General features: G+C 35.3%; 1 long non-coding RNA gene across 1 annotated transcript in view; it reads left to right on the plus strand.

Annotated features, from left to right (window-relative positions):
- LOC128072679 (uncharacterized) overlaps positions 1 to 18,049 on the plus strand; it is a 29,009-nt gene extending 10,960 nt beyond the window's left edge. Inside the window, exons 2-5 of the long non-coding RNA XR_008202395.1 lie at positions 1,396 to 1,421; positions 15,411 to 15,540; positions 16,710 to 16,868; positions 17,975 to 18,049. This is a non-coding gene — a long non-coding RNA (uncharacterized LOC128072679). The remainder of the gene's footprint in view (positions 1 to 1,395; positions 1,422 to 15,410; positions 15,541 to 16,709; positions 16,869 to 17,974) is intronic.
- Positions 18,050 to 18,639: the final 590 nt, after the last annotated feature.

The raw sequence follows: 18,639 nt of genomic DNA on the forward strand, positions 1-18,639 counted from the left end.
TCTGTGAGTGCAACACATGAGGGTTATTAATGCCTCCTATTTTGTGATGTTGGCCCACGACATCAGAGGCAGATGTTGGAGGCATATCAGTAGAAGTTGAATCTTCCACCAGTATTCCATTACATGTTTTTGCCGTGTGACAGATGGCAGCAGAGGAGCAGTCTGACAGAATGGCATCTAACATGGGAGTTCTGATGAAACAAAGATGTGTCACTGAATTTCTCTATGTGGAAAAAATGGCACCCACTGACATTCATCAATGCTTGCTGAACATTTATAGATACCAAACCGTGGATGTGAGCACAATGAGGCAGTGGGTGGTGTATTTCAGCAGTGGGGACAGCAATGTGAAAGACAAGCCACATTCTGGATTGCCATATGTAGCTTTCACATCATGAAATGGGCATCTCAATCAATTTATCCCCTTCAATTGGTTAATGGTGGTGACTGTTGAAAGAATAGTGTTTAGTAGATGAGAATTTTCTCTATCAAGTAATGTTATTGTGGTCTTTGTATCTGATGTAGTTTCCATGGAAATAAACAGGAGACATTACTTTCAAAGTCACCTTCATATATCTGTTCATAAACTGGATATCATTGATTTTCCTACTCTGAACTAGTAAAAGAAACAGCGTTAACCAGCAGTTCCACTGGGATGTAGTTGTTTCATGATTACTGGATGTAATTATAAAATAGACAGTGTGGAATCACTCTATTCACTATTTCTCTATTTCAGGCTTCCCATGCAATTGCTGTAATTAGTAGGCAACAAAGAAAATCTATTTGATTTTGACCCAATAAGCAGTCAAATAACGTTTGTAAAGAAGACCCCGTGAATGATACAGTTTTTTTCCCTTTTTTTTTCTTTTTCTTTTTTTCACATGAATTTAAATCTTTGCCTCCCTTCAGCCTCACAACAACTTCTACCATTGTCTACTGTAGAAAACTGTTGTGCCAGTTCCTCCGGGCATGGTCCCAGCTCTGAACCTCAGTAATGTTGTATATATATTAGCAACTCAGTGCTTTCAAGATTTGAATAGCTGAGTGTATTTGCTGTGATTGTGAATTTATGCACTGTGAATACTATATCTCACTGATATCTCACAGCCTTTTGGAAAATCCCCACTTTGGTCTTGATAGCAAACTCAAAAGTTGATGAATGGATTAGTGAATCCAGAATGATGGTTTTAAAAATTATATGAGTTTCTTTATTTCATTGAAATAAATGAGATTACAATGACTTAGAAGCCTCAAAAATCCTATGAAATGATTAAGGAAGAACCCTACTCAATGTAAAATTGAAGTTTAAGCTTAAAGTTTTTTGATCAAGAACAGGGACTTGATAATATATTTAGAAATACTGATGAGTTCTCTTTTTTTTTTTTTTTTTCCCAGTCTGGAACTCAGAGGGCTTCTTGAAGGTAAATAAATATTATCTTTATTTATATTACAGAGATGTAAAAAAGATTGAACTTTTTAAAGTGAGATATGGATGCAGATTCAAAGTTTTTCCATTAAATTTAGCTCTTTCACTCATATCCACAGAAAGAAAGAATGATCTTAACCATAGAAAAATGCAAAACTGATAGTAATTTTACATTTGTACAGTGTATAATTAGCCTTCAGCCATTGTATCTACTGTTGTCTTTTTTCACAGAATTAGTAAATAAGGTCAAACCAAATCATCCAAAGAGGCATTAGCATGTCTTATGAATGAATAGAAATCTGGAACATTTTAGTAGAGTTTGCTTGGAGCTGGATAGCAGTTTAAGTATGGACTTTACTTAACGACCATGAACATTCATTGTTGAGCTAGAAGAGTTCGATAAGCAGTATGTTGTGTAGTTGAGACAGTAAGGTAACTCAGTTGTTTTAAGTGCTGAAGCTATTATTGTCTGGAAGCGTAACCGTGAAATAAGGTTAATGCTAACATCACTCTTAGTGAAGTTAAAGTTGAATCAACAAAGTGACATTTTTTAAAAAGTAAAATACTACTTCAATTTAATAAAAAGCTAGCTTCTTGATTAAATGTGCAGGAAGCAAGCTGTTCATTCTTTAAATCACAAAAAAAAAAAAAAATCAAAGGAATGTAATATCTGTATGGATCCATGTACTCAGGCGAAATGTACTCAATGTATGTAATAATGAATACAGAAATTACAGAATTTTATTTGTTTTACACAGCACAGACTGGAAGCAGAAAAGTAAGTAGGTGTCCTGAGTTTCAAATTCCAGAACTGCTACTGGAACCAGACAAGAATCAGATCAGTCCCGTTTTCAGTGAACTATAATCCCGTAACACATAACACAATTTCAGCCCAAACTCTCCCCACTAATTTCATAGGCTTTCCTTATTTCTGTCTTAATCTAACCTTTTCCTGGATCCAAAATATAATCTCCACCACTTTTTTTCCAACTGTGATGTTATATTTTACTATTTTGCACTTCCTTTGGGGCTCTTTCTTTTCTAATTATCACACTAAGTGGATCTGGCTCTCTTTCTCACAGCTTGATCACTTTTTTCCTGTGTGATGCCATCTGCCTAATAGGCTTTCTTATCCGGCTTAAGGGGAGACTGCTACTGTAGTTTCTGCTATATATCTCCAGAGATCTTAATCCATGTTTTCTTATCATTAAAAAAAATCCTTTCTTGTTTTGTAACTGATTTCAGCAACAAGTATTTTAGCAGAGCATGCCTTTCAACAGCATGATCATACAAAGCTCATAAGAAGGTTTCTTACTCAAGACTATAGCCAGTTACAGTTTTTTTGTTCAAATACATTCTTTGAAGAATTATACATATACATATATGCATGTCCTGAAATAAATGTATTTCCTTTATTCTGTCTGCTGGCAGAGTAAAATTCTCACCTAGGAGAAATCAGTATAGATCTGATTGACTTCAGAGATTTTAATAACGTGATCATGAGAGCAGGCCAAAAAAAAAAAAAAAAGTATGATGATTGTTTCTTCTAGATAAATTAATAATAGAAATGTTCCAAGAAATTAAATACTCTGCTGCCGGTGGGGAGTGTAGGTACCTGGGGCTGAATTGAGATGAGCTTACATAATTCTGTATCCTTTCTGGAGGAAGGATCCTGCTCTTTGTACACAACAATGCCTGTGGCATAAAAGCCAGAATATCACTGTCTAATTTACTTACTGTATGATTCATTGATTAATCATTTCTTTGCATTCAGTGCTACTAAACAATGTACAGAAGTAATCCAAGATAATATTAACCTAAGACATACACACACAAAAAAACCCTTCTCTCCAATGTAACTGATTTTGTATCAAAACTATGTGAAAACCTGGCAGACAATAACAAATTTGAATGGAAAATAGCTTGTTCTGCAAATTTTAATTTCAGAAGGGATTTCTTTGTTTTTGATCTTTTGAAGGATGTTATAATTGATACCTTGGTAGTAAAATACAGTCTAATTCAGACCACAATAGAAAACACTGTTGTTCTTTTCCTCACACTTACCCCCTCAGATTTCTAGCAAAGTCCCTCTTGATTTCTAAAACTCCAAGTCTAGCTATACTAGGCCATTATTTGGTAAGTTAGACTATGTTATTAATGACATCATACTTACATATAAATTATTTTAAGAGTGTGATTGTTACCATTCAGCTTGAAACTGTTCATCTCTTATGTTTTTCTCTCTAATGTTGTATTTGTTGTTAAATCATAAAACATACTGGACAAACCAGCAGGCTAGCAAGTAACATGATGAAATTCCAGTGACTTCACTGAGTTTATCTCAGCAAGAGCTTAGACCAAGTTTGTTGGGGCATATGAAATCACATACACAGAGACATTGTGCTACATAGAAAAATACCAGTTTCCCACATCAGTGGACAAGAGAATTATGGAAGTCTTCCCTGAAGCTCTGATGGATCAGATAAGGCTTCTCTGATTGTTGAAATTCTGGCCGTGTGGCATATATCTCACAGACACTTGCTTTGATTAAGTTCATAACACATGTTCAGATTAATTCCTTTCCTTTGACTAGTATATATGTGTAGAATCACCATTTTTCTTTTTAAAATCAATCTTTTCACATTCAAACAAATCCAGTTAGTACACAGGATAAATCAAGTTTACCTCGCCAGTGTTGCTATTTCAACCTAAGTCAGCCTGCACACATCTAATGACAGACAGGATGACATACTGGTCGAAGTAGCACAGGGATGCTGTAGGAATTGCACAAGTACTTCATGAAGCTAGGCATTTGTTTGGTTTTGGTTCATCTTAAGTGGAAATACTGTTCAACTCCAGCCACCTGCATGCACTGCTATTTGAGCTGAAATATGCTTCAGTGCACAAAAAAATTATTCTGCCATCTGCACAATGCCAGTAAAACTAATGCACAGGAAATTTGGATGTGGTGATAAATATATTTGTTGCACTGGTAAAGCCTCTTCACAAATCAATATAGTTTCAGCAGTTCCTCTATACTAACCTGACTGCAGTACTACAGAAGCCAGTAAACGCCAGTTATTCATTAACTGTGGCATCAAAGGTCCCATACATACCTCCATTTTCATTACTACTGCTTTATTTTATATCTCTGTGAATACTGAATGAACTCTCTTGAGTACTGTGGTACTGAATTGTTTGACTTTTCATCCATGTTTCTTAAGACACACCAGTCTGACAAATTCATTATCTATTGCCTGTAGCTTAGCTTGAGCACCTGTGAAAGACATTCCTTTTGAGAAGCTTTCCATTGTGAGAAGATTTAGGCATTGGCTTTGACTTACAAGAGCCTGCTGTAAGTCAATCTCATGGCACTGTGAGTAAGATATCTGGAAAGATATAGCACAGTCACTTACTTGGTTTGAAATACTGGCCAGTTAGATGTGAATTACATCATAGTCGAATCCACCTTGTTCTTGAATTGATCCATTATTTTCCAAAATATTTCATTAATAAATTTAGAAAAAAAAAAAATTCCATCTTGTCAAGAACATTGGCTTATCAAAAATTTGTAATTTGAGGAGATTACAGCAGGCAAAGTTAAAATTGTACAGAAAGCACAGGATGGAAAACTTTCTATGAAAACCCCCCCCACACACAAGAGTAGTTTAAGAACAAAAACAACAACAATAATAAAAATAATAAAAGAATATGAGACCATGCAGAAGAGAATGATAAGAGAGACATTATCAACTTCTATAAAAATAATAAAGTTCAGACACCATTCAGGTTTTCAATGATTTTTTTTTAAAGGGGGTGGGGGGGAGAGAGTCAAAAAAGACAATATGTTGTCTTTTTTGTTTATTAAGTTATGTTTATTCTACTGTGTTACATGGAAATACTACTCTCTCAAATTTAATATTGATACTTCTCTATAAGGTAAAAGGAAGGTTTTCCTAAGACTGCCTAAATTTTAAAAGGCTTTTCAAATTACAGAATAGTAGCAAGTACGATAGTAACAAGAACAACTAAAATGAAAAGATATTATTGCTTCTTTCTTCTACAGTCTTATGTCTAGTTCATCTACAAAACACTCTGTTCTGTTTCCTTGTTTCTTTGTTTTGGTACACAAATAAATATGGGGGATAATAACAGCTGCAAATCCAGTGTCTGTTTTTACTAATATCTGCTTTATAAACACAGGATCTTTTTTTTTCCCTGACAGCTCTCCCAAACTGGCTGATAGTTTTTTGTGTATGGAAGCAACTAGCCCAGACATGGTGAAGGTCAAATAAAAGTACATCTTCTGAGCCTGAAGAAAGCTATTTATTGTGAGAAGCTTCAGGCACTGCACTGCAGAGTAGCTCTAAGATCTTGGAAGATTATTAGATGAAAAGTTAAATTATTTGCCTTTGGACTTACAGTTTAGATTATTTTTCCCGAGTCCTTTCCTGGCTCAAAGAAAGATGGCTATGTAATTTGTATCATTCAGTCTTAGAGAGGTGAAGTACCTGGTATTAAATCAAAATCATAAGTTAAAATATTTCTAATTATCTTAAAGATGATGAATGTGAAAGGAAAAAATTAACCAAAGATATTATAAATGTATCACATCTATTTATAATATATTCAAAACTGAAACAGATGTTTGATTTTTAATGACTGGTATTGCTATAGAAAATTAAGAACCTACCCACTCTGAGCAATCTGATGTCTGCTGATGCCAGCTAAGTTCCACAAATGTGGCAGCTCCTCCAAAGATGGCTCTTCTCTAAGAGGCATCTCGGTGAATTGGACTACTTCACATACCTGCACCCCAAAAATTTTAACCAAAGATGTATGTGACTACGGTATCAAAGACAGAAATGTATTGTAATAACCAAGTCTAACAATTCAGCAACTAGAAACAGAAGTAAACAGAATATTTGTTTGGTTTTTTTTTTAGAGATTTGTAGAGAGAGAAATGCTAATTGGACCAAAGACAGCCATTACACTTTGGTACTTCCCAGGAGATACTGGTCCCCTGGGCTGCCCTATGCCATTTATCATCAGAGTTTCTTTTGATAGCACATAGGCTATCAAAAAGGAGAAAGGGAGAGAAGCAGTGAGGACCTCTCCCCTCCCTGTAAGCCTCTTTAGCACTACACTTGACAGCGATCTGCCTACATTTTTCCTAAACCCCTAGATCTTATTTGAGGTTCCTCTGTTTCACAAACATTTTGCTGTCATAGTACATGTGAAGAAAAAAAAGCAAACAGTAAGAACCAAAATAATCTGTTAGCCTGATGGGTTTAGGTCCAGTATAAAGAAATAGCATGCATATAATTATGTGATTATGTGATTATGTGACACAGTCAAGCATTTTCCTAGTGAAAATATATTAATCACCATATATATATTAGGAAAAAAATTGTCACGTAAACTTGCCTCTATTCTATTCCTATGTTCATCTAGGGAGACTAGCTTTCTAAGAGACTAAGAATCCTCATTTTCACTATGTAACTTGGGCAAAATTTCATGTTGCTACCAGCCCTAGCTTTTCCCAGAAAAGCTTATCTATTACGGAGCCATTAGCTAGCCAGTGCATTCATGATTTTCACAGTTTTTGCAGAAAGTTGCATTCAGCCTCAAACGATCTGTAATAATTACTTTTTTTTTTTAATTCCTGGCATCAATGAAAGACTTTTCTCCCACCTCAGACAGCCCGCAGCTCTCTTCCTCCTCTGTGTGTTATTCAGATATATTTGTCAGAATTTATGGATGAATTTTTAAAATATTTTAAAATCTGGCTTTAACTATGGAACACTGACTGTAATTATAATTCTGGCATTATTTATAAGATCAGAGTCTCCTTTCCAGGGAGAAGTCTTCCATTATCAGTCAGTTAAGCATTAGAAAAGATTTCACAGTTAAGTGCGGAATATAAGCACTGTCATCCAAAAACTTTCCTGAGAACATACGTATAATTCAAATTAGATTAAAAAAGCAGATATAATGTGTTTATTCTATTATTTGAACATATTAAGGTTAGGTTGTTAACAGATAGATAGATGGAAAGATTGATAGATAGATAGGCAAATATATTACACAGGCAGATGCTGTTCAAATTCCACATCTTTAATGGACTAAATGGTGGAGTCATCACTAGTACATTTCTTCAAATCATTCTAGGTACACATACATACATATTATAGGTACTTTCAGCAGATAAAAGGGGCCACTTCCCAAATTCCCCATCATGCACAAATGGTAGATGTTCTGTGTTACCATAGTAATGGAACAGCACCACAGAGCCATATAATCATGTGCATATCTTCAATGAAGATACACATAACCATGCATAAGAAACGGACATGCTGGGATTACCTCCTAAAATTATGATGACATTGCCTCTAAAATTGCTGCTCATGATATCTGCAGTGTTTTCAGTGACTGATTTGAAAGCAGAGTACAAAGGGGAAACAAAAGAAAGCCTGTACTGAAATTCCATACAGAGAAGGAGAAAGTCCCCAGAATATATAAAATGTAACAAATAACATTTGTTTTCTTTAACAAAGGTATTGAAAAAAAGAAAGTAATTAAATAAAGAGAAACTAAAGAAATTATAAGACTGGGGAAATGAAAGGGAATGTAAGCAGGAAATGAAGAAGTAGCTGAGGATGAGAAACTTAACAACAAAAAAAAAAGGCAGAAAAAAACAGGCCAGAATGGGAAACAGAAAAAGGAGAAGTAGTGCACAAAAGTGAACAAAAATAGGAAAAGTAGAGATGAGAATAACAAGGAAAAAATCCCTAGGAGAAATTGTTATGGAAAAGGAAGCACTGAGAAGAAAAGTAGAGGAGAAAATGCCAAGATCTGAAAGGAATTTAGCACAGGCTGACTTATTGAAACAGGTAAATGTCACATACTTTGAAAGCATAAGACACAGATATATTTACTTTTTCTTAATGTCAATAACAAAGCAGTATTGTATCTCACAGTATCCTTTTATTTCTATATTCACAGACATTATAAAACAGGATAAGAAGAGATTGTGAAATTTAGCCATGCCTTTTATTTCTGGATAAGGATCATCCAAGTTTTATATGATCATTGCCTATGTGCTTTAATTTCCTCACAGGTATTCCATCACTTAAAACAAATAAATAAATAATAAATAAAAAGATGCCTGATATTAAAATGCTACAGCCATGTTCATATACTAGGTACCTGACGGGTACCTGACCATCTTATGAGATATTCAAAAGACATAGGAATTGACAGCAAGAACAGCACTTCAAAATATTATTTGTTTATTTATATGTGTAAGTAAGAAATATGAGGTCCTCTTCTGTTGTTGTTATTTTGTTGTTTTTTTCTTAATTTTGGGCCTTACATAGACATTACTCAATGAGGATGAAAGACCATAGATAATTTTTGCAGAAGTAAATAGTTTTAGACCACTCTTAAAGTTTAGTCTCTTTATATCTTACAGTAAACTACTCTCAATCTTTGGAAAATGAGAAGATCCTTAAGAATGAAATATAAACATATAACATATAAAAATATGTTTTTGAGGGGGGAAGACAATATTACAGCTAGCTTACTTTTAATTTGCCAGTATTCTCTTTTTTTTTTTTTTTTGCCAGAATGGGGATTTTAGATTTACCATTTAAATGTGTATTCTTACAAAACATACTGTCCTGAGAAGACATTTTTAAATTATATTCTATAAATTTACGAACATTTGTTTTAAAATGCAGCAAGAACTAAATGAACAATAAGTAATTTATGTGGTTTTATTTAATCCAGGCTGCTTAGAATACAAAAAATAAAATTAAATAGCTATACATGCCTAAAAAAAAAAAAAAAAAAAAAAAAGCTCACTTTCTTACATCATTCTTACAGAAAGATATTTTGCTTCCATATAATGATTTATTTTTGTTTTGACATAACGCAACATGGAAATTAAGTCCAGAATATCAGACAATGAAAAAGTCATGATTAAACTATATATATATATACCTGAAGCCTTGACAAATGATAAATTAGAGAGGGAACCAATCTGCTACCTTTTCCCATGTTACACTCGGGGACAAATCTCTGAAGGCTCTTCCACTGTTGTCAAAGTTTCATTAAGACTCAGCATCCTTCCTAGGCTTCTTCAGGTGCCAGTTTGATGGATGTGCACTAAGCAATATCTGCTGGGCACTGAAGGGGGTTGGAGTACCTGCTGTACAGCTGTCAGGTGCTTGTTAACTTCATTACTTTAACAACAAAGGCCATGTAAATACAGAATAAAAATGGAGGGCAAACAAAGGCATAAAGCTGTGAAAGAAAAACAACACCTGGAGAAGTCTGTAAGTCTGGAGAATTAAGGCTGCTGTGGGGAGAAAATAATTTCCACTTGTTTCCACTGTTGGCTTAAGACTTTTCAAAACAGAGTTTCAACAGTGATTTTTATACAGTTTTCAGAAAACTATATTTATTTGTCCTCCAGTCTAAATATTTGAATATATCATAAACTTGAATTGGTTATTGCTTGATTATTGTTCGGTTATTAACTTGTTATGAAAACAAAAATACATATAATAGAAGGTGCTAAAACATTAAGCATAAGTGAAAAGCTATTTTCCACAGCATCAGGTTTAAAAAATTAAAAAACAAGAAAAAAGAAAATTAGACTCAAACTGCATAAATCTCTTTGTAATGTTAATTACCTTACAAGTAATATAGCCTCTCTCAATTTCCCAAAGAGAATATAGTGATAACAAAGGTTTGACCTTCTTCTTGTAAACCCAAATATATAATAGCAATATTCTTTCCCTCCCATATCTATTATTTTAATGCTTATAATTGAAAAATAGTATTTGTTTTTTAAAGAATGAGATAGTATTATTGAAAGTTGAAAGAAAATCCTTACAGAAATTCAGTGCAGCTGTAATGTAGTTGTCATCACAATTCCCTGTGAATAAAATTCATTCCAATGCATAAATTAATTCATAACCATTGTAATCAACACCCCAGTGAAATCACAAATACACTGTGTAGAATTAACAACTCTGGACAAGACAGTATAGTGTTAGTAGCAACGTTCTTCAATTAATATATAAGCAGGATGAAATAAAGAGAATATTTAGACTATACATAATTATGTAGAAAGCCCCAAATGATCTCAAGTTTCACTAGTAACGATCTCCCATTCCAAGTTACATCTGAATGAAAGGTTATTTTAAAGAATATACATTCTACTGAAAATTAGCTTTAAAGTTTTAAGCATTCACTGCAGATTTCAAAAATCTGTACAAAAAGGTAGAACATGCTAGCAACGTTTACTAAGAAAATCCGTTTATTTGTTCCGCTAAAACTGTTTGGCTTATTGATCTACTCACATGTTAAAACTGTTAAAGGCTACACAGATACAAATGTGCACATTTCAACTTTGGGGAAGGTAAACACAAAGATTCTTTTTTTCTGAAAAATGAAACTGATTTCCACTGCATGTAGCTGAAAAACTCTGCTGTGAATTCAGACTCTCAAGGAAATGGAAAACAGGCAGAAAGAGACCTCCTGCTTTAGGCAAGTAGATCAAACACTCCCTTCTGCAGTCCTGCAACAGGATACATATGGCAGCCAGTTAAATTCCCAGCACTGATTTTCTTCTGTCTCAAAGCTCAGAGGGTTCAAAAGTTGCTTTTAATTTCCAGCATAAAATCATATACACTGAGGTTATCTCTATTTGTCTTTTGACAAGTGTTATCCTTTAGATAGCACCGAGAAGAAATTCTTTTTCTATGCTTGTCTTTTATATATTTAAGCACAGCTTTTGTTTTGCTAGGACTTTTCATTGACTCTATAAGCAAGGCTCCCATTTCTTCTGACATTTTGTTACACTTCCACTTAATCTTCCTGAATACAGGCCAGAAGAATTGCACACGGTGTTGGAACAGATATCTCTTCAGTCTTCTATATGAAAGAGTAAGAATACCCTATTTATTCTTGAAATAGCTCATTCTGTGCATCTCCCATAATGTCAATCCTATCAGGAGTAACAACCTCCCCTTGCTGCCAGTGACTGCAATTCAGAGATAGAGATCTTTGAATGTCTCAAAAAGCAGAGCAAAACAATCCTAGTGACCTCAGAAGGTTTTTGTACTAACCCCTGGATTTTGCACCCTGTCTGCAAAGCCTTTTCTTCTTCCTATGCTCGTCTTCTGTCCTCTTGAAACTGTTTTATGGAGTATGCATCTCATTCTACATACAGGTTTTTATTCCTTTCAACCAGTACTTTCCTATTTTGCTGTATCTTCCTTGTTTTTGTGCAGCTTCCCTTTTTTGGTGAATGCTCATATGCTTATCCTACCTTTCACCATTTTATACATCTCGTATCATACCAATTCCTATTCTTACATGTAAATTCCAACCTATTCAGTTCTCAAGAGAGAGAAATTGAAATTAGTGTTCCAAAAATAAGCTACATGTTGTGTTTGCCTTATTTCCTTATTTGTTGTTATTTCTGTACTCCAATGTACATTCCAAATGCTCCTTCTTTAGTAGATAACCAACAAATTTGATGGGCCATTTGTGTGTATTTTATTATCTTGTAGTCTTAAGTCAGTTTTGGAACATCTGTACATCTTCCAAGCTTTATGCTTTTATGTGAGAGATGACAACATTACAAGAACTCTCCTCTAAAAGAATTACATTTAGAACTGCTGCCCCATGGATAAAGTTAATAATCCTGAGCTCAATAAAATATACTACAATATTCATGTGATAAATTCAGGGCCCCATCCAACCCAACCTTGAATGCCTCTGGGGATGGTGCACCCACAGCTTCTCTGGGCAGCCTGTTCAAGTGTCTCATCACTCTCTGAATAAAAGTGCAAAGCAGATGTTTCTCAGTCATGGGCATCCAAGAATCCTTCCTCCTAATTACACTGAGCACTTGCTAAAAATCGAGTTCTGGTTGACAGATCTGTTCCTGACATTAGAGATGAGGGGATGGCAAATGCCCCCATTCTGCCAGCTTCCCATGTCACCTGTTGCTGAAAAAATTTTGGAACTAGAAACAAGTTAGGGAATCTCCAAGATAAATAGAGCTTTTCATTTCCTGCACAAATGTTGTAACTGAATTAGATAAGATGTACTTTACATGTATAAAATATGTATGTTTATAATCATTCCCACCATACTTTTTAGCAGTCGTCTCATTTTAAAGAGAAATGTCTTACTTGCTGTAGATATCAGATGAAGAGAGATAGGATCAATCTTGGCTCAGGTGCCTGGGTGAGAGTGTAAAGTATACTAAGAATATTATTTTGGGGGGCTTTTCTCAGATTTTGGAGATGACAGAGCTAGTCCATATGAGCAAATAGCAGGCTTGGGAAATAAAAATATCTCTGACCAAACATTACTGTCTGTTTAGGATCCCATGTGCAGCGCTGAGCAGTTCCTTAAGATGTCATTTGTCCTTGGCGCCCATAGATATGCCTGCCATAAATGTGTCTGGACTACAGTGCTTAGATACTATATCCCTAACTTCATATACTGTTGAGGCCAAACGCTAAAAAGGTAGATGTTGTAACACTTAGCCACTAGATGTCTGAATCTTTAATTTTCTCTAGCCCTGGGATGTGATAGGGGACATTTTACTCTTAACAAGCCTTCGCTTACAAAAGTGATCTGTGCTTCATGAAACAGTCTCTTCTTCATGAAAGAAAACAAGCTTCAGGGCAAAAAACATTCTTATACTTTCAGAAATTACAAAGTGAGATTTTCTGCAGGCAATAATTTTTGGCAGAGCTGTAGCCTCTGTATACCCTACAGAAATATCTCCCTAGCCAAAGCTCATGCTTTATTCTGTGTGAGTGAAAATCTATTTTGCCTTCTTTATCCTTTACTCAGAACATGTATTCTTAAATATGCTTTATCCATGTCTCTAAAATTCCCCAACATTATGCTCTTTGGAGAGCCTCATTAGCCCTCTGTGCAAAGGCCAACAGTATTCTGGGGTGCATTAAAAAGAGCGTGGCCAGCGGGTTGAGGAAGGTGATCCTCCCCCTCTACTCTGCTCTGGGGAGACCACATCTGGAGTACTGTGTCCAGTTCTGGGTTCCCCAGTTCAGGAAAGAGAGGGATCTCTTAGAAGGAGTCCAGAGAAGGGCAACAAAGAGGAGGGAGGAGAAGACTGAGAGGGGATCTGATAAATATTAAGAAATGTCTAAAGTGCAAAAGTTAAATGGATGGGGCCAGGCTTTTTCAGTGGTGCCCAGCAACAGGACAAGTGACAATGGACAAAAACTGCAACACAGGAAGTCCCAATTGAACATGAGGAGTAACTTCTTTACTTTGAGAATGACACAGTCCTGGAACAGGCTGCCCAGAGAGGTTTTGGAGTCCTCTGCAGTTACCTAAAAGCCTCCTGGACACTTTCTTGTTTAATCTGCTATAGGAAATGCTTTAGCAGGGCACTGGATATCATGATCTTCAGAGGTCTTTTTCAACTCCGATAATTCTGTGATATCCCATTATATTTTTAAAGGAAACCTCTGCAGTTTTCCCTGAGAGAAGAATGGTTAGGCACTGGTATTAAAATTATGCCTATCTATTTTTCATGATGATTAGTCACCATGAAAAAATGTTTCTGGTCTGAATCGTAACTGATATTTCCTTTTTTCATTCCAATTTTAACATAAACATAGAGGTAGCAGGGATAAGTCTTGATTTGTTAAATATCTGTGGCATTTCTCTATGACTCTCCTACTGTTTATTTTCAAGCCTTTGTGCATTTATTAAAATAATAAAATTAAATATAGTCAGCCCTGCCATGAAGGACCATTCTCTCAGCGTTCTGAGTACATAATCTGAATCTTATGCTCTATTTTGCAATTCTGTAAGAGATGAAGAGCAATAAAACTGATAGGAATGCTGGAAAACATAGGTACATTCTGTCCTTTTACAGCCCATTGCAGTAGTATTTTGCATGCTGATGTTTCCAAGTTTTAAAGGAGTGACATTTTTATTCAGGCAATGAGGGGCAGTCAATTTGTGCCAGCATCTTTTTCTGCCTTTTAAACAGGAACAAAAGTTTGAATCTAAGCCTTGACTCAAGTGTGTCAAATATAACACACTGCAGATTGAGTCTGCTGTGGGGAATTAGAAGATATAAATCATGATAAAAATGGGATCAATTTCACTGGTTATAGAGAAGAAAATTTACTTTCTGAGATATTCTTAAAAATGGAAGGAAAAAAAAAAAGGAGAAGAAATCACCCTGAGAATTGCTTTGTTTCTGAAACTCTCACTGGAGTATAATGTACATGACAATACGTATATTTGTAAATGGAAATAGAAAAATAAATTGACTTAACTCAGTTTACAGTGTTGAAGTTGATGACAATTTGATTTAGCACACACAAAATTAAAGAAAGAGTGGAACGTTTTACTTATAAATACAATAGTAAATATGTACATAGATAAACCGTAGATTTATAACTAAATGTATAAATGTAAAGAAATTTCTTATTGCAAGCCTTACACCTTCTCTCTCACATCTGTAATATTACTATCATAAAGTTTACTCAAAAACTATTGAGAGTTTGAAGACAAACACAGGGTAATATTCATAGAAAAAATACATAGAGTTCTACACTCTTCTACATATCTGTATATACACATATGTGCCTATAAATAGACACACATACCTGGATGGCATTCAAAGTCCTCCTTAAACCAAAGCTGCTTTAAGAGTTACCTCTAGAGCAATTACTTGAAGGCCCAAGCCTACTGCCTCAGATGTGCTACCTGATTTGATCTGTAATTGAAAAAAGCCTCCAACATTCCCTGCACTGGAAAGCAAGTCCAAGGCTCTCTTTGCACTGGCCTCCAGTATCCTATAAAAACCTGTTCCTGACTTTTTTCTCTTATTGTTAAATTACAAACTTAGATATTGCCTTTAATTCATTGTAAAGCTTTGCTATGAGATTGTTATCTTCACCCCCAGCTTGCTCGTGTCCATCTCCCAGACTCTTGCTGCTGAGTCACATGGATTTCCTACAAGGGCAGAAGAGCAGAGCTGCACTGCTTTACTATGCCAACTCCTATAGCTCTCCTATTGCAATCAGCCTTCCCAGGTCAGTGAGTATTAATAACAGAATTCAAATAATTCCAGAGACAAAGCCTCAAGCTACAGCACGTGTCAGAGCAGCCTGGGAAATACTGATGCCTGACAATTCTATAAACTTACATAAAATGTATAAAGAAAACATTAATTATATAAAGCAGAGTGGTTGGAACTCGATGATCTTTAAGGTCCCTTCAAACCTAAGCCATTCTATAATTCTAATTAAAATCGTTAGCAATATAAAATTATTAATTATTCATAATAATTTTTAAAAAATCATCAGGTAAATATTTTTTAAAGTATGCTTTGTGACTAGAAGACGAAATACAATGACTGCATAATAAGAAAACCAAAATCCAAGAAATTGCTGAAAAAAACCTTGTTTATGGAAAAATCCTGTTGGCTGTTTAAAATTAACTATTGAAGAACATTTTTCAAAACTAAAGTGTAAACATTCAGTAGATAAGAGGAGTAACCATTAAAAGAACGCTAGTATTTGAACCACAGGAAGCTACAGTGGGTGTCTGAAGCCGCTGATGACTTTCAAAAGAACAAAGAGAATGTGAGGTACTGTTAATAAGTCTTTCAAGAGAGCTGGACTTGAGCCACATAGTGCTTGGTCTGCAAATACTATGTTTAAAAATCAATCCTTTGCTTCACAGGAAGCCAATGCACTTTTGTCAAAATTAGAGCAACATGAACATCTGTCTTGGAGCCAGTTAACCATCTCACTGCTTGTAGTGTTCTGTTTTGTCCTTTCCCCTGTAAGAGGAGAAGGGTAAAATTAAGCTTCCACAGAAACCCAAAGGTTAATATATTGGCAGTAATGTGGTTGTACCATGTGAACACACATCAGGGTCAGTGATTGAAAATTCAGGCAGGCATCAGTGCAAGATGGAACTTAGGATATTATATTTCAAAGCAGAAACTGAAACCTGAAAGTTAGAAGCAATTAAAATGTTGGGAATAAGTGAGGAAAGATCAGCACGGGTTATCACTTCATGTCTTCAAAGTTACCTTTTAAAATCGTTCTTTTAGTCTGATTATTAGGAAGCAGTAACAACAAGGTGCTGGCAATAGAATCTAACTGGCATTCTTTGCCTTCAGTTAGATTTTCTTCCAAAGGCAGGTTCTGAGAGAAAATGTTTTGTTCTTTTTTTTTCTTTTTTTTTTCCTAAGCATAAAGTCAACGTTACTAGAAAAGGCAAAAGGAGATCCTACCAGAAATAATTTCTACACAGAGACATTACTACTCAAAGGATTAAAAAACTGCTGCTACAACTTCTGCTTAGCCGAGAACACTCCTCTTATTCAGGAAGAGCTTGTGTGTGGATGCAGGTATGTATAAGGACCATGTTAAAGAGAGTAGGATCAGGGTCAGGCTCAGCTCTGCCTTCTGAATACTGCCCTCTTCACCACCTGGCCTAATACTTGCGTCACTTAGCTGACATTCCGTTCCCATTCCCTTCTTAATGGCAGGATATTGCCCTAGTTCTTTGCAGTGTCATTTTGAGGCCATGTAAAAAAAGATCTGATTATGGTGTCAATTAGTAGAGAGATATGCAAGTGAAATGTTCCTACCACAAAGCTGTCACAGTGGGGACTGGAGGGATGCACCCTGTGCCTCACGCTGGTAATGGGACTTCAACTTTGCAGCAAACAGCAGATTAAATACCTTAGCTTCAGAGGTGCAGATACATTGTGGATGTTGTGTGGCACACTGGGTATCCAAAGGGAGAAGCTGAGATGCTGCATCCTCGGTACATCAAATTCTTATGCAGCACTGAAGTTTGCAGTAGGCAGTGCCACTGCTAAAGGTATGTTAGTTCCCATTTCCTCAGCCCTGGTAAACTACAGCTTCTTAAATTTTTGAAATCCATCTGTCAGGAACTTTTCAGTACATTGCTGTAGGGCAGACTTCAGCTTGGGCTATTGGTTACAATAAATATTTCAAGCTCTTAAAAGAAAATTATCATATCTTAAGAAGAACATTCTTATATGGGGAAAATATGTATGTATGTATGTATATATGTATGCATGTATTTATTTTGAGGAGCCTTAGCGCAGACAAAATAACTATTGGCTTGTTCAACTGCCTCATGGAGCCAGTAGTAGACAAGTAAAATAATTTCATGCACATGTAAGTTCAAGAGTAATATAATGATTATTTTTAATATCCTCTGCTACTTGCTGTAAGTAGTTAGAATTTTCATCTTTTTCAATATTTTGCAGAGGATAATAGAATTTAATGGAGATTTTGGTAGTTTGCACAGCCCTTTCCTTTCCCTTGAGGGATTGAATTTCAAACAGTATGCTAAAAATCATCAAGCTCCATTTCCCCCCATATGTACATGTTAAACAAACCTTTACGGTGCAGTAATCATCAGTCTGTGTCTCTTGGAAATCAGTTTGTGCTCTCATTCCTGTACATAAACTCTTCTCAGGTAAGAAATAAAGCCAATGAGGAACCTGAAGGTGGGGATTTCTTGGCTGCTTGAACACAGTTGTATGGTTTCATGGTAAGCCACAGCATTTCTATTTCCTCCCTAGGTAGCTCACTAATCATTTTAAACTGATCTTTGTAAGTTAAAATTCACTATTACATCACAAACTGTATGAGATCCCCAGAACTCTGGGATTTGTGCATTAAAGTCAGTAGTAAAATGTACTAATTTTTCTACACTTCACAAATAAGAGGCACTTTAATAATTAGAGAAAGCAATAAATGAGACTGAAAGAAATGTGATTATGACAACTTGTCATGGAATATTAAATAATGTAGCATTGATATAATTAAAGATCAAAGGCATGGATACATCAAAATAGCTTATGTTAATTATTTCATTTGAGAGTTAAGAAATATTGCGTAAGCATCTAGATCCATATTTATGTCCTTATTTACATATTTATAGCATTTTAGCTATACTAGGACAATGGCTATTTCCATTCTGCTTCTTACAGAGCCTCCCTGCAGTGCTAATCAAATCCTGACATCTGACTCTAGCACTAAGAGTTTTAAGATAATTAAGCACTTTAACCTAATGAACTTGCATTTCAATCCACAGTATTTGTTTAGGGCAAACCCAGGAGACCAGTAATGAGATATGGA

Source organism: Tympanuchus pallidicinctus, unplaced genomic scaffold (assembly GCF_026119805.1).
Source record: "Tympanuchus pallidicinctus isolate F22 unplaced genomic scaffold, pur_lepc_1.0 scaffold10, whole genome shotgun sequence".
NCBI lineage: Eukaryota > Metazoa > Chordata > Aves > Galliformes > Phasianidae > Tympanuchus > Tympanuchus pallidicinctus.